This window comes from Aethalodelphis obliquidens, unplaced genomic scaffold (assembly GCF_003676395.1).
Source record: "Aethalodelphis obliquidens isolate GAN/ISIS:26980383/991018 unplaced genomic scaffold, ASM367639v1 scaffold1, whole genome shotgun sequence".
NCBI classification, from domain to species: domain Eukaryota; kingdom Metazoa; phylum Chordata; class Mammalia; order Artiodactyla; family Delphinidae; genus Aethalodelphis; species Aethalodelphis obliquidens.
This window is the reverse complement of record NW_020837945.1, coordinates 71,454,301-71,471,322: the sequence shown is the minus strand read 5'-3', so window position 1 is coordinate 71,471,322 and position 17,022 is coordinate 71,454,301. Positions and strand designations below refer to the sequence as shown.

The following is a 17,022-nucleotide window of genomic DNA, read 5'->3' as shown; positions in this document are numbered from 1 at the left end:
GTCATTTTTAATAGACTTTTTAGATCAGTTTTAGGTTCCCAGGAAAACTGAGCAGAAAGTACAGAGAGGTCCCATAAACTCCCTGCCTGCACACTGCTCCCACCCCAGTTTCCCCCACTATTGACATCCTGAGAGCCCCACCCCCAAGAAGTACCTTTGTCACAATCAATGAACCTCACTTGACACATCATTATCATCCATAGTTGACATTACGATTCACTCTTGGTGGTGTACATCCTATGGGTTTGGACAAATGTATAATGACATTTTTACTATTATGGTATGACACAGAATAATTTTACTGCCCTGAAAATCCTCTGTGCTCTGCCTCTTCATCTTCCCTTCCCAGGAACCCCTGGCAACCCTTGATATTTTTACTGTCTCCATAGTTTTGCCTTTTCCAGAATGTCATATAGTTAGAATCATATAATTCATTCAATCTAGCTTATTCAGATTGGCTTTTTTCACTTAGTAATATGCATTTAAGATTCCTCTGTGTCTTTTCATGGCTTGATAGGTCATTTCTTTTTAGTGCTGGATAATATTCCATTGTCTGGATGTAACAGTTTATTTCTCCATTCACCTACCAAAGAACATCTTTGTTGCTTCCAAATTTTGGCAATTACGAGTAAAGCTACCATAAACGTGTACAGGTTTTTTGTGGACATAAGTTTTAGTTCATTTGGGTAAATACCAAGGAGTGCAATTGCTGGATTATATGGGAAGAGTATCTTTAGTTTTGTAAGAAACTTCCAAACTGTCTTCCAAGGTAACTATACCATTTCGCATTCCCACTAGCAGTGAATGAGAGTTCCTGTTGTTCCACGTCCTTGTCAGCATTTGGTGGAGTCGGTGTTTTGGATTTTGGCCATTCTAGTAGGTGTGTAGTGGTATCTCATTTTAATTTGTATTTCCCTAATGACAAGATGTTTTATATTCTTATTTACCAAGTGTATATCTTTGGTGAAGTGTCTGTTCAGATCTTTTGCTCCTATTTTAAGCAGGTTGTTTGTTTTCTTATTGTTGAGTTTTAAGAATTTCTTTGTATATTTTAGACAACAGTCCTTTATTAGATATGTGTTTTACAAGTATTTTTCCCCAGTTTGTGGTTTGTCTTCTCATTCTCTTGAAAGTGTCTTTTGCAGAGCAGAATTTTTTAATTTTAAAGAAGTCCAGCTTATCACTTATTTCTTTCATGGATCACCAAACCCATCTAAGTTTTTCCCTGTGTCATCTTCTAGGAGTTTTAGTTTTCCATTTAACATTTAGGTCTGAGCTATTTTCAGGTAATTTTTCTAAAGGGTATATGGTTCATTTTTTTTGCATGTGGTTGTCCAATTGGTCATTGGTTTTCAGTAAGAATACTCTAGCAGGTCACATCATTTGCAAATATTTTCTCCCATTCTGTAGGTTGTCTTTTTGTTTTGGATTAATTTCCAAAATATACAAACAGCTCATACAGCTCAGTATCAAAAAAACAACCCAATAAAGAAATGGGCAGAAGATCTAAATAGATGTTTCTCCAAAGAAGACATTCAGATGGCCAAAAGGCACATGAAAAGATGCTCAACATCACTAATTATTAGAGAAATGCCAATCAAAATGACAATGAGGTACCACCTCACACCAGTCAGAATGGCCATCAAAAAAATCTATAAATAATAAATGCTGGAGAGGGTGTGGAGAAAAGGGAATCCTCCTACACTGTTGGTGGGAATGTAAATTGGTGCAGCTACTATGGAAAACAGTATGGAGGTTCATTAGAAAACTAAAAATAGAGCTACCACATGACCCAGCAATCCCACTCCTGGGCATATATCTGGAGGAAACCATAATTCGAAAAGATATGTGTACCCCAATGTTCATAGCCAGCACTATCTACAATAGCTGAGACAGAAGCAACCTAAATGCCCATGGACAGATGAATGGATAAAGAAGATGTGGTATATATATACAGTGAATACTACTCAGTCATACAAAAGAATGAAATAACGCCATTTGCAGCAACATGGATGGACCTAGAGATTATCATGGTAAGTGAAGTAAGCTAGACAGAGAAAGACAAATATCATATATCACTTATATGTGGAATCTAAAAAAACCCAAAAAACAAAAGATACAAATGAGCCTATGTACAAAACATAAACAGACCCACAGACATGGAAAACAAACTTATGGTTAACAAAGGGGAAAGGGGGGAGGGAAAAGGATAAATTAGGAGTTTGGGATTAACATAAACACAATACTATGTATAAAATAGATAACCAACAAGGACCTACTGTATAGCACAGGGAACTATGCTCAATATTTTATAATAACTTATAAGGAAAAAGAATCTGAAAAAGAATATATATATAAAACTGAATCACTGCTGTACACCTGAAGCTAACAACATTGTAAATCAACTATACTTCAATTAAAAAAAAAGAAAACTCTAGCAGGACCTATTTCGTCTCCCCTCCCCCTCCAAAATAGGTGAGTTACCTATCTAATTTTAATTTTTAGCCACATTAAAAACCTAAAAAGAAACATGAAATTTTAGTATATTTGAAATCAGTATATTCAAAATGCTATTATTTTAACAGGTACACATTAAAAATTATTGCCAAGACATTTTATATTCCTTTTTCCATACTAAGTCTTCAAAATCCATTGTGCTTATCACATCACAATTTGGGCTACCCCTATTTCGAGTGCTCAATAGCTAATGGTTTAGTGGACACTGCTGCTCTATAGTAAAAGGCATAATTGGTAAGGGTTTTATTTTACAGGCTTTCTACTAAGCAATTACCAAAAAAACCATTATACAACTGAATCTCGTAGCTACAAGTGCCAGCCAGAATTCTTCAGTACGCTTGCAGGAATTGCAGCCACTAGAATTGGGAAGCCTTTTAATTGCCTCACCTATGTCCAAGCTTTCCCCTGTCAGAATTAGTAGCCACGTGCACAGCCTGGAAAAAAATCAAGACAATAGATGACTGTATTCTAAGGAAAATGTGCCTTGTGAAAGGTGATGGGCCAGGAGGCAGCCCTAAACAAATATTTGAAGAGACATATGGTTGGTTATCTGCAACATATACCTTCGCTTGGAATTGAACACATCAAATACCGTTATCTTCCTTGTAGCTATCAATGGGCTTACCTTCTTAGGTGCTTGAGTTAAAGCCTTTGTAGTTGGCTACATCTGTCCTTCAAACTACCTAATGTTTAATCCATCCCAGATTGATTATTTTGACTAGTTGTTAATGCCTTTTTTGAAAAATGTTTACATACTAATGGTCAAAGTGCAGAAGGGTCTATATTGAAAAGTTTTTCCTCTTGGCCCCCACAATTTCTCCCTCTAAATATCCACAATCACCAATTTCTTGCGTCTGCTTTCAAAGTAGTCTATGCATAAGTGAGAGTAGCCGTGAAACCTTCATGAAAGGAGTTTTGGTTCCAGTATCACAATGTAAGCCCCTATAACCCATCCCTCCACTGCTTACGATGATAAACTCTGAGTAAAATAGAAAAAAAAGAAAGGAAAAGAAACCCACCTGATGACTTAAAAAGTAAACACAGGCAAACAGACTGTGGATGGGAGTAAAGCTGGGAGAAGTGACCTTAAAAAAAAAAACGTGAGTTGGTAAGGACAAAAACAGAGGACAAACAAAAAACTAATAAAATATGCCAAGGTCCAACTATATCAATAATTACATCAGTGACACGTTAACATTCTAATCAAAAAGTTCATTTAAATGCTGCCTACAAGAAACACTTTAAAAACACAGATAAGTTGAAAGTTAAAGGATGGAAAACAAAGAGCATGTAAATTAGCATAATAAGACTAGAATGGCTATATAAACACCAGATAAAAATAGACTTTAAGACAAAGATTATCATAGATAAAAATAGGAACGTTTCATGATAAACAGGACAATTCATTGGGAAGATAGTACAATTATAAATATGTATGTAGGATGCCTGATAGCCTTAAATACATGAATTAAAAGTTTATAGCATTGTGGGGAGAAACATAATTCTGCCATAGTAGATTTAACACCCACTTCTTAGAAGTCATTAGAACAATTAGACAAATCAGGACAAAGATCTGAACCACTTTATCAGCCACCTCAATCTAACTGATGTTTATAGGACACTACATCCAACAAGTGCAAAATACTATTTTTTTTGAGGTATGCATGGTAAATTCAAGATAGACCATATGCTGGGCTCTACAAGGCTCAGATTAAAAAGTATTGAAATTATACATGGTGTGTTCTCTGATCACAAAGGAATTAAATTAAAAATTTAAAATCAGTAACAACATATCCAGAAACCCCCAAAACCTCAGGAAATTAAACAGCACAGTTGTAAATAATTTATTCATCTAAAAGATGAAGTCACAAGGGAAATTAGAAAATATTTTAAATTTAATGATAATTACAACATAAAATTGTGGATGCAGGTAAAGCAGTGCTTGGAGATGCACTGCTCATTACAGAAGCCACTGGATACATGTGACTAAATTTAAATTAATACAAAAGTTCAATTCTTCAGACACACTGGCCACATATCAAGTGCTCAATAGTTACATATGGCTAGTGGCTACTGTACTGGACAGCAGAAAACAGAATACTTCCATCACTGCAGAAAGTGCTATTGAATAGTCATGGCTTAGAGGGAAGCTTATAGTTTTAAATAATTATATTAGAAAAACATCTAAAATCAATGACCTAAGTTTCCATCTTAATAAGTTAGAGAAAGAAAAGCAAAGTAAGCTCACATGAAATAGAAGAAAGGAAATACAATAAAGAACAAAAATCAATGACATGAAAATCATACAATAGATAAAATTAACAAAGCCAAAATCTGATTCTTTGGAATGAAAAATGAAATAGAAAAACCCCTAGCTAGAGCAATGAAGAAAAAAAAAATGATGGAAAACAATTACCAATATCAAGAATGAAAAAGGTTATCACTACAGATCCTATGACATTAAAGGATAGTAAAGGTATATCACGGACAATTTTATGCCAACAAATTAGACCACTTATGTGAAGTAGACAAATGTACTAACAAATTTAATTATCAAAATTAATACAAGAAAAAATCAGGAAATCTGAATGGCCCTCTAGCAAATAAACAGAATTTATCGTAACTTTCCATAAAGAAAACTCTAGACTCAGTTTCACTGGTGAAGTCTATCAGACATTCAAGGAAGGACTATCACTAACCTTACACAAACTTTTTCAGAAAATAGAGGCAGAGGAAACTATTGATGTCAGTATAACATACCAAAACCTGACAAAGACATTACAAAAACAAAATTTACAGACCAATATTATCATGAATGTAGATGCAAAAACTCTTAACAAAAGACTAGCAAATTGAATCCAACAATATATAAAAGGATAATGTATTATGACCATGTAGGGTTTATTCTAGGAATGCAAGGTTAATAATAGTAATAATTGTTAACAATAGTAATCATTACACCCAGGTATTTCATGCCTATGTATACACCCAAGAGAAATAAAAACACAAGTCCACACAAAAATTTATAAGTGATTGTTCATAGAAGCATTATTCATAATAGTTAAAAATTGAAAACAACCCAAATGTCCATTACCTGATGAATGAATAAACAAAATGTGGTATAAGCCTACAATGTGATATTATTTGGCAATAAAAAGAAATGGAATGATGTCAGGGAAGGAAGCCATTTCTCCACCTAAACAACTACTGAGCTGGCAAGAACTGTCTAAAGCAACTATTTTGGAATTCTGGAGTCTAGTTAAATACTTGCAGTGTTCAGGGTAGAGCTTGATGAAGAGACTGGTAAATCAGTAAATTCTTGGGAATGTTGGTCTTTCATATAGTGGCTACCATTCCTCCACTACCATTCTCTGAAGCGGGGAGCAGAAAGGAGAGGTGGTGGCCCATATTCCTGGTGCAGCTTCCTGGACAATAAGAAACTTGTCCTCCAAATATTAGGATTGTGTGTTTTGATTGATAATTGCTGCTTTTGATCACTGAGGGGCCAGCACAAAGGTTGGCCATTGTTTCAACCCCCATGAACTAAAGTGGTTTACAGGGGATTAGAGACAGTATTTCCCTTTGGGAGCCAGACATTTGAGGAAATATTTGTCAGCTTACTGGCTGACTGTAGAGATATCAGACAGAAACTTCAGTGACCACACAAAACAAGGAATACACACTTTGCAAAAATCGTTTGGAGAAGTCACAACGATGGCTCCAGCCCTCAACTAGCAAGATTTACCAATTCCTGAGGAGAGGGAGAATTAGATTTCAGAGTTAAAACAACATAATGCTCAATATATCTGGTTCTCAATAAAAGAGTTACAGGAAACAGAAACAGGAAAGTATAGCCCAATCATGGGGGGAAAAAGATTTCGACAGAAACCATCCCTGAGGAAGCCCAGACACTGGAATTATTAAAGATATTTAAGACAGTTGACTTAACATGCTCAATGAGCTAAAGGAAGCCATGGGCAAAGAAGTAAAGGAAATCAGGAAAACTATGTAGAACAAATGAAAATATCAGTAAAAACATAGAAATTATAAAAAGGACCAAATAAATGCTGGAGCTTAAAAGTGAAATAACAGAAATGAGAAACTCACTAGAGTTATTCAACAGCAAATTTGAGCAGACAGAAGAAAGTATTAGTGAACTTAAAGATAAAGCAATTGGAATTATCCAGTCTGAAGAGCAGAAAGAAAAAAGAATGAAGAGGAGAGCAGCCAAGATGGGAAAGTAGAAAGATCTGAGGCTCACCTCCTCTCACAAGCACACCAAAATCACAACTATCTGCAGAACAACCATCAGTGAAAAAGACTGGAAACTACAAGAAAAGACCTTCTACAACTAAAGACATAAAGAAGCAACCACAATGAGATGGGTAGAAAGAGCAGACTTGCAATATAATCAAATTTCATATGCCCTAGGTGGGTGGCCCACAAATTAGAAAATAAATACACTGCAGAGGTCCTCCCACAGGAGTGAGAGTTCTGACCTCCACATCAGGCTCCCCAGCCCAGGGGTCCAGCACAAAGAAGACAAGCCCCCAGAGCACTTGGCTTTAAGGCCAGCACGGTTAATTACAGGAGCCCCATCAGACTGGGGAAAATAGAGATTTCACTCTTAAAGGGCACACATAAAATCTCATGTGCACCAGGACACATGGCAAAAAGAGGAATTTGATAGGAGCCTGGGCCAGACTTACCTGCTGGTCTTAGAGAGCCTCCTGGAGAGGTGGCGGGGGTTGTGGGGAGATGGCTGAAACTCACCCTGGGGACATGGACACTGGCTGCATGCAGACATTTTGGGGGGCATTCAGCTGCATGAGCACTGCTACTGGTGGCTGCTGGCCCCACCCAACAGCCTGTAGGTGCCAGTGCTAGGACACCTCAGGCCAAACAACTAACTGGGCAGGGAGACAGCCCCACCCATCAGCAAAAAGAATTCCTAAAGACTTCCTGAGCCCACAGCCACCTCTAGATATGCCTCTAGACATGGCCCTGCCCACCAGAGTGCCAAGACCCAGCTCCACCTACCAGTGGGCAGGCGCCAGAAGCAAGAAAACTATGATCCTGTACCCTGCAGACCACCACCAGCAGGTCAGACCCTACCCTGGGACCAGCTGGGCCGTGGCCCTGCCCACTAGCAGGCCAATGTAACCTGTGGGACACCCTGGCCCCCATACCCAACAGTGTCAAGAACCCATCTGCCCCAAATGATCTGAAACAAGCTCTGGGATCCCTGGGCCCTGCTGCCAGACTCCAGGAACCAGCTCTGCCTGCCAGTAGCACAGCATTAACCCCAGGACCTGGCTTCACCTGCCAGTGGGTGGGCAACAGACCCAGCGTCTTCAGGATCCTGACACTGCCCACCAGTGAGCTACCACTAGCCCTGGCGCCCCCTAGGCTTCTACCAATAGCCACCTTGTGACCAAGCCCTGCTCAACAGCAGCCAGCAGCATCCACACACGGAAGGGTCAGGCAACCAACGAGACTAGGGGCCAAAAAGCCTACCACACCGCCCCAGAGTCAGCCCACCACAGCAGAAGAACCCCTGCAGCCCTCTTAGGGGGGACTCCCTAAAGCATATAGCTTAGGTGATGAGAGGGGAGTGCACCGCTGGGATGCATATGACGTCACTTGCATACGAAGGTCACTTTTCCAAGGTCGAGAAATTTAACTAACATACCACATACATAAAAATACAGATAGCAACTTAGACAAAATGAGGTGGCAGAGGAGTATGTTCCAGATGAAGGAACAAAATAAAACCCAAGAAGAACTAAGTGAAGTAGAGATAGGCAATCTCCCTGAGAAACAGTTCAGAGCAATGATTGTAAAGATGATCAAAGCATTCAGGAGAAGAATGGATGCACAGAGTGAGAAGTTATGTTTTTAACAAAGAGTTAGAAAATATAAAGAAAAACCAAACAAAGATGAAGAATACAAAAACTGAAATGAAAAATACACAAGGAGGAATCAATAGTAGATTAATGATACAGAGGAACAGATCAGTGAGCTGGAAGACAGAGTAGTGGAAATCACTGCTGCTGAACAGAAAAAAGAAAAAAGAATTTAAAAAATGAGGACAGCTTGAGACTTCTGGAACAACATCAAATGCACTAGTATTCGTATTATAGGAATCCCAGGAGAAGAGAGCCTGAGGGCTGAGAAAATACAATATTTGAAGAGATAATAGATGAAAACTTCCTTAACATGGTAAAGGAAGCAGTCACCCAAGTCCAGGAAGTGCATAGAGTCCCATACAGGATTAACCAAAAGACATGTTATAATAAAAATGATAAAAATTAAAGATAGAGAATATTAAAAGCAGCAAGGGAAAAGCAACAAATAACATACAAGGGAACTCCCATAAGGCTATCAGCTGATTTTTCTGCAGAAATTCTGCAGACCAGAAGGAAGTGGCACAATATGTTTAAAGTGATGAAAAGGAAGAAACTACAACCAAGAATCCTCTACCCAGGGAGGCTCTCATTCAGATTTGATGGAGAAATCAAAAGCTTTACAGACAAGCAAAAGCTAAAAGAATTCCAAACCAGCATTACAATAAATGATAAAGGAACTTCTCTAGGTGAAAAAGAAAAGGCCACAACTAGAAACAAGAAAATTATGAAATGAAAGAGCTCATCAGTAAGAGAAAACATACAGTAAAGACAAGAATTAATCCACACACAAAGCTAGTACGGAGGTTAAAAACAAAAGTAGCAAAATCATCTGTATCTGCACTAAGTAGTTAAGGGTTAAACAAAACAATTAGATGTAAAACATGATATCAAAAACAGTAATTGTGAGAGGAGAGAGTACAAATGGAAGGTATCTAAAATGTATTTGAAATTAAGGGATCAACAACTTAAAACAAGTATGTGTATATATGTGTGTGTGTGTGTGTATATACACACACACACATATATACATATATATTGCTATATAAAAATCTCACAGTAACCACAAATCAAAAATCTATAACAGATATACACAAAAAAAGAAAAAGGAATCTAAACACAAAGCTAAAGACAGCCATCAAATCACAAAAGAAGAGAACAAAAGAAGAAAGGGGAAAAAAGATCTACAAAAACAAATCCAAAACAATTAACAAAATGTCAACAGGAACACACATATCAATAATTACTTTAAATGTAAACGGACTAAATGCTCCAGCCAAAAGACATAAACTGGCTGAATGGATACAAAAACAAGACCCATGTATATGTTGCCTACAAGAGACTCACTTCAGAACTAGAGACACATACAGACTGCAAGTGAGGGGATGAAAAAAAGGTATTCAATGCAAATGGAAATCAAAAGAAAGCTGGAGTAGCAATACTTATACCAGACAAAGTAGACTTTAAAATAAAGACTGTTACAAGAGACAAAGAAGGACACTACATAATGATCAAGAGATCAATCCAAGAAGATATAACAATTGTAAATATATATGCCCCCAACATAGGAGCACCTCAATATATAAAGCAAATGTTAACTCAATATAGTAAGGGACTTTAACAGCCCACTTACATCAATGAATAGATCGTCCAGACAGAAAAATCAGTAAAGAAACACAGGCTTAAATAAGACATTAGACCAAAAGGGATTTCATTGATATTTATAGAACATTCCATCTGAAAGCAGAATACACATTTTTTTCAAGTGCACATGGAACATTCTCCAGGATAGATCACATGCTGGGCCATAAGGCAAGCCTCAGTAAATTTAAGAAAATTGAAATCATATCAAGCACCATTTCTGACCATGCTACGAGATTAGAAATCAACTACAAGAAAAAAACTGTAAAGGCTAAACAATATGTTACTAAACAGCCAACAGATCACTGAAGAAATCAAAGAGGAAAGCAAAATATGCCTAGAGACAAATGAAAATGAAAACATGACAATCCAAAGCCTTTGGGACACAGCAAAAGCAGTTCTAAGAGGTAAGTTTATAGTGATACAAGCTTACCTCAGGAAACAAGAAAAATCTCAAATAAACAACCTAACCTTACATCTAAAGCAACTAAAAAAGAAGAACAAACAAAACACAAACTTAGTAGAAGGAAAGAAATCATAAAGATCGGAGCAGAAATAAGTGAAATAGAGATGAAGAAAACTATAGAAAAAATCAATGAAACTAAAAGTTGGGTCTTTGAAAAAATAAACAAAATTGGGAATTCCCTGCTTGTCCAGTGGTCAGGACTGGGCGCTTTCACTGCCGAGGCCTGGGTTCAGTCCCTGGTCGGGGAGCTAAGATCCCACAAGCCATGCAGTGCTGCCAAAAAAAAAAGAAAAGATAAAATTGATAAACCTTTAGCCAGACTCATCAAGAAAAATATGGAGAGGGCCCAAATCAATAAAATTAGAAATGAGAAAGAAGTTACAACTGATGCCACAGAAATACAAAGCACCATAAGAGCCTACTACAGGCAACTACATGCCAATAAAATGGACAACCTAAAAGAAATGGACAACTTCTTAGAAAGGTGCAATCTTCCAAGATTGAACCAGGAAGAAATACAAAAAATGAACAGACCAATCACAAGTCCTGGAATTGAATTTGTGATTAAAAAACTTCCCAACATACAAAAGTCCAGGACCAGACAGCTTCACAGGTAAAATCTATCAAACATTTAGAGAAGAGTTAACACCTATCCTTCTGAAATTATTCCAAAAAATTGCAGAAGAAAGAACACTCCCAAACTCATTCTGAGGCCACCATCACCCTGATACCAAAACCCAACAAGGATACCACAAAAATAGAAAGTTACAGGCCAATAACACAGATGAACATAGACGCAAAAATCCTTGACAAAATACTAGCAAACTGAATCAAACAATACATGAAAAGGATCATACACCATGATCAAGTGGGATTTAACCCAGGTTTGTAAGGATTCTTCAATACCCACAAATCAATCAGTGTGATACCACACAGCAAATTGAAGAATAAAAACCAAATGATCATTTTAATCAATGCAGAAAAACTTCTGATAGAATTCAACTTCCATTTATGATAAAAACTCTTCAGAAAGTGGGCAGAGAGGAAACATACCTCAACATAATAAAAGTCATATATGACAAACCCACAGCTAACATCATACTCAACGGTGAACAATTCTTCTAAGATCAGGAACAAGACAAGGATGTCCACTCTTGCCACTTTTATTCAACATAGTCTTGGAAGTTCCAGCCACAGCAATTTGAGAAGAAAAAGAAATAAAAGGGATCCAAATTGGAAAAGAAGTAAAACTGTCACCGTTTGCAGATGACATGATGCTCTACATATAAAATCCTAAAGATGCTACCAGAAAACAACCAGAGCTCAATGAATTCAGTAAAGTTGCAGGATACAAAATTAATATACAGAAATCTGTTGCATTTCTATACACTTATAACAAGGGATCAGAAAGGGAAATTATAGGAAACAATCCCATTTACCACCACATCAGAAAGACTAAAATACCTAGGAATAAACCTACCTAAGGAGACAAAAGACCTGTTCTCTGAAAAACTATAAGATGCTAATGAAAGAAATCAAAGATGACACAAACAGATGGAAAGATATACCATGTTTCTGGATTGGAAGAATCAGTATTGTCAGATGACTATACTACCAAAGTAATTTACAGACTCAATGCAATCCCTATCAAATTACCAATAGCATTTTTCACAGAATTAGAACAAAAAATTTTACAATTTGTATGGCAATACGAAAGACCCCAAATAACCAAAGCAATCTTGAAAAAGAAAAAGGGAGCTGGAGGAATCAGGTTCCCAGCCTTCAGACTATACTACAAAGCTACAGTAATCAAAACAGTATGGTACTGGCACAAAAACAGAAATATAGCTCAACGGAACAGGATGGGAATTCCAGAGATAAACCCAGGCACCTATGTTCACCTAAGCTATGACAAAGGAGGCAAGAATATACAATGGAGAAAAGACAGTCTCTTCAATAAGTGGTGCTGGGAAAACTGGACAGCTACATGTAAAAGAATAAAACTAGAACATTCTCTAACACCATACACACAAGTAAACTCAAAATGGACTAAAGACCTAAATGTAAGACTGGATACTATAAAACTCTTAGAGGACAGCATAGGCAGAACACTCTCTGACATACTGCAGCAATATCTTTTTGGATCCACCTCCTAGAGTAATGAAAATAAAAACAAAAATAAATGGGACCTAATTAAACTTAAAAGCTTTTGCACAGCAAAGGAAACCATAAACAAAATGAAAAGACAACCCATAGAATAGGAGAAAAATATTTGCAAATGAAGCAATCAACGAGGGATTAATCTCCAAAATATACAAACAGCTCATGCAATTCAATATCAAAAAATACAAACAACCCAATCAAAAAATGGGACGATCTAAATAGACATTTCTCCAAAGAAGACATATAGATGGCCAAGAGGCACATGAGAAGATGTTCAACGTCACTAATTATTAGAGAAACGCAAATGAAAAGTACAATGAGGGGACTTCCCTGGTGGTGCAAAGGTTAAGAATCTGCCTGCCAAGGCAGGGGACACGGGTTCGATCCCTGGTCTGGGAAGATCCCACATGCTATGGAGCAACTAAGCCCATGCGCCACAATTACTGAAGCCCATGCACCTAGAGCCCGTGATGTGCAACAAGAGAAGCCACTGCAATGAGAAACCCGCGCGCCACAACAAAGAGTAGCCTCTGCAACTAGAGAAAGCCCGTGTGCAGCAACAAAGACCCAACGTAGCCAAAAATAAATAAATAAAATAAAAATTTTAAAACAGTTCATTGAGGTATCACCTCACACTGGTCAGAATAGCCATCATCAAAATGTCTACAAACAATAAATGCTGGAGAGGGTGTGAAGAAAAAGGAACCCTCCTACACTGTTCATGGGACTGTAAACTGGTACAACCATTACAGAGAACAGTATGGAGGTTCCTGAAAAAACTAAAAATAGAAGTACCATATGATCCAGCAATTCCTCTCCTGGGCATAAATCCAGAGAAAACCATAATTCGAAAAGATACACGCACCCCAATGTTCATACCAGCACTATTTACAACTGCCAAGACATGGAAACAACCTAAATGTCCATTGACAGAGGAATGGATAAGGAAGATGTGGTACATGTATATAATGGACTATTACTCAGCCATTAAAAAAGAAAGAAATAATGTCATCTGCAGCGACATGGATGGACCTGGAGATCATCATACCAAGTGAAGTAAGTCAGACAGAGAAAGACAAATATCATGTGATATCAATCATATGTGGAATCTAAAAAAATTTGATACAAATGAACTTATTTACAAAACAGAAACAGACTTACAGACTTCAAAAACAAAAAGTGAGGAGAAGAGATAAATCGGGAGTTTGGGATTAACACATACACACTACTATATATAAAATAATCAACAAGGACCTACTGCACAGCACAGGAAACTCTATTCAATAGTCTGTAATAACCTATATGAGAAAAGAATCTGAAAAAGAATGGATATATGTATATGTATAACTGAATCACTTTGCTGTACACCTGAAATTAGCAGATTGTAAATCAACTATACTCTAATATAAAATAAAAATTAAATTAAAAGAAACCCAAGTGCCATGTGGGAAAAGATTGATACACTGATTTCATACAAATTGTAGCATTGCAAAAAAAAAAAACATAGCATAAACCAAATCATAAGATAATTGACAAACTAATAAAAAATGTTTTCTCCATACATAAAAGGCTTCCTTAATGCCTAAAGGGATCCTATAACACCTTTCTGATGTAGCATCATTCCTGTGGCCCCTTCTCCTTTCTGTATTTTTTGCCCTGTTTCCTGCTCCTCTCCCTGCTGAAAATGTCTATCCTATGTAAGTGCTCACACCAAGGACCAGGAACCTCATCAGCTCAAAGTGTGTTTGACTATTATCCACACAGGCTACCAGTGTTTAGGAAAAAACTATGTGCGAGTGCATTCATGCATGTATGAACTGGAAGGTAAGGAGGCCTGATGGCCTAACCTGTTCCCATGCTAGAACTCAGCCCCAGCCTTCCTTGATATCCAGCTATTCCCCTCAACTAATTCCATAAGGTGCTTTCTCATCACCCCCAACCAAGCATATAGAGACTGGCCCATATATAATTTCTATACGTAAATCATCAGAACTCACTAAGATATTCTTACTCCCTCCTGTTTTTGCAGCTCAGCTTTGGCATGGTATATATGTATTTGCTAGAGGGAAAGTTGGGGAAAAGAATTAGTAGAGTAGGAGCCCTGAATTTGTATCTGGGTCATGGAGATTCTAATCCAATTCAATCACCATCCTTAAATCGCTGGACGTCCTTGGGTAATCTGCTGTACATCTCAAGACCTCCGTTTCCTCACTTCTAAATGAGGGGGTTAGGCCTGCTGTTCTCTAAGATCCTTTCTAGCTCAAACAAAAAATCCCTCTCCCACTGAGAATGTATGTTTCCTCCCTCAAACCCAGATTTGATTCTATCCTCTTAGGGTACCTTTACAATCCTTTCTTACCCATCCCAATAGCTCAGATGTGCTACCGATGAGATTGTTACTCTGTCCTTATCTTGTAGACATTCTTCAGGCACTTATGCAGGTGCCCTGGATCTCCCCAACTAGTGTTTCCCATTGGTTTAACCACCTGATCACCTCCTTTGGGGCTGTTGATATTGAGGTGTCTTGGACCCACGTTCTCCCTAACGGCACTAAGGTGGTAGCTGAGAGGAAGTGAGTCTGGGGAGGAGGAGGCAGACTGGAGCCCTGCAGTGTCTGGGGTCTGCACAGAGTGCCGAAGGAGGGGATGTGGAAAGAGGCGGCCAAGGACCTGAGTCTGGTTCCTGGGCAAATGAGAGAGCCAGGGGAGTCGAGGAGAGAGGGCTGGATTTGAGAGTCTGGGTTCTGTTGCCACTTCCTCAGATTGGCATGACCAAAAGGAAGTGTCTGGTAGTCACCAATGAACATTGTGGTTCAAGAGGGCAGCCACAGATGCAGGGAGCTCTATCCTGTGGGCCTAATTAGCTCAGATGTGTGTGTGTTTGCAGGTGGGGGTGGCAATGAGTGGAAATTAGCTGACCAAGCTGCAGAGGTGGCCAAAAAAGCAGCAGGTATGAGCTTCCCTGGGATGGTCATCACTGGAGCAGAAAGAGGAAGAACAGTCAGCTAAGGATTGTGCTGTATCTACACTACGAATGGGGAGATTTAAACAAAGATGGAGAGAGGAACAGCAGGGAGGTCCAAAAGTGAAAAAATACCTCAGTAGCCCTGAGTGTTCCTCATTTCTAAACTTAGCACAGTGAGTTCCAAGGAAAGCCAGATCTGGGGGATGTAAAGAAGGAGTAGGTGAAGAATAAAAGGAGCCAGTCCTTTCTTTGTTTAGTCTTGCTTCCCCCAACCAGCAGTTTCTTGATTATGCATATGGATCATGTGTTCTTTGATTGTGCCTGACATTGGCTTGGGTACGTGACAGATCAAGACTACATTCCATCAGAAAGGGAGATAAAGAATTAATATTGTTAAAATGGCCATACTGCCCAAAGCAATCTACAGATTTAATGTGATCCCTATCAAATTACCTATGACATTTTTCACAGAACTAGAACAAATAATCCTAAAATTTATATGAAACCATGAAAGACCTAGAATTGTCAAAGCAATAAAGCAGGAGGCATGATCCTCCCAGACTTCAGACAATACTACAAAGCTACAGTAATCCAAATGGCATGGTTTTGACACAGAAACAGACATATGGACCAATGGAACAGAATAGAGAGCCCAGAAATAAACACACCTATGGTCAACTAATCTTCAACAAAGGAGGAAAGAATATACAATGGAGAAAAGACGGTCTTCAAGTGTTGCTGGGAATGCTGGACAGCCATATATAAATCAGTGAAATTAGAACACTCCCTCACACCATACACAAAAATAAACTCAAAATGGCTTAAAGACTTAAGTATAAGACATGATACCATAAAACTCCTAGAAGAGAACATAGGCAATACATTCTCTGACATAAATCGTAGCAATGTTTTCTTAGGTCAATCTCCCAAAGTAATAGAAATAAAACGAAAAATAAACAAATGGGACCTAACCAAACTTATAAGCTTTTGCACAGCAAAGGAAACCATGAACAAAATGAAAAGACAACCTACAGAATGTGAGAAAATACTTACAAATGATGCAACCAACAAGGGCTTAATTTCCAAAATATACAAACAGCTCATACAACTTAATAACAAAAAACCAAACAACCCAAACAAAAAATGGGCAGAAGACCTAAACAGACATTTATCCAAAGAAGACATACAGATGGCCAAAAGGCACATGAAAAGAGGCTTGACATTGCTAATTATCAGAGAAATGCAAATCAAAACTACAATGAGCTATCACTTTACACCAGTCAGAATGGTCATCATTAAAAAGTCTACAAACAATAAATAAATGCTGGAGAGGGTGTGGAGAAAAGGGAACCCTCCTACACTTTT

The 17,022-nt window shown here is 38.0% G+C and overlaps 1 long non-coding RNA gene across 9 annotated transcripts in view; it reads right to left on the bottom strand.

Moving 5' to 3' along the window:
* Nucleotides 1–17,022, bottom strand: part of LOC113621038 (uncharacterized) — a 44,776-nt gene that overhangs the window by 20,815 nt on the left and 6,939 nt on the right. For 5 of the 9 annotated variants that reach the window (XR_003433010.1, XR_003433016.1, XR_003433008.1 and 2 more), the window contains exons 4-5: nt 3,537–3,602; nt 155–237 (exon numbers count right to left, since the gene is read on the bottom strand). This is a non-coding gene — a long non-coding RNA (uncharacterized LOC113621038). Of the gene's footprint in view, nt 1–154; nt 238–2,904; nt 2,952–3,536; nt 3,603–17,022 lie in introns of all 9 variants that reach the window. The other 4 variants (XR_003433011.1, XR_003433012.1, XR_003433018.1 and 1 more) reach the window with 3 other exon arrangements.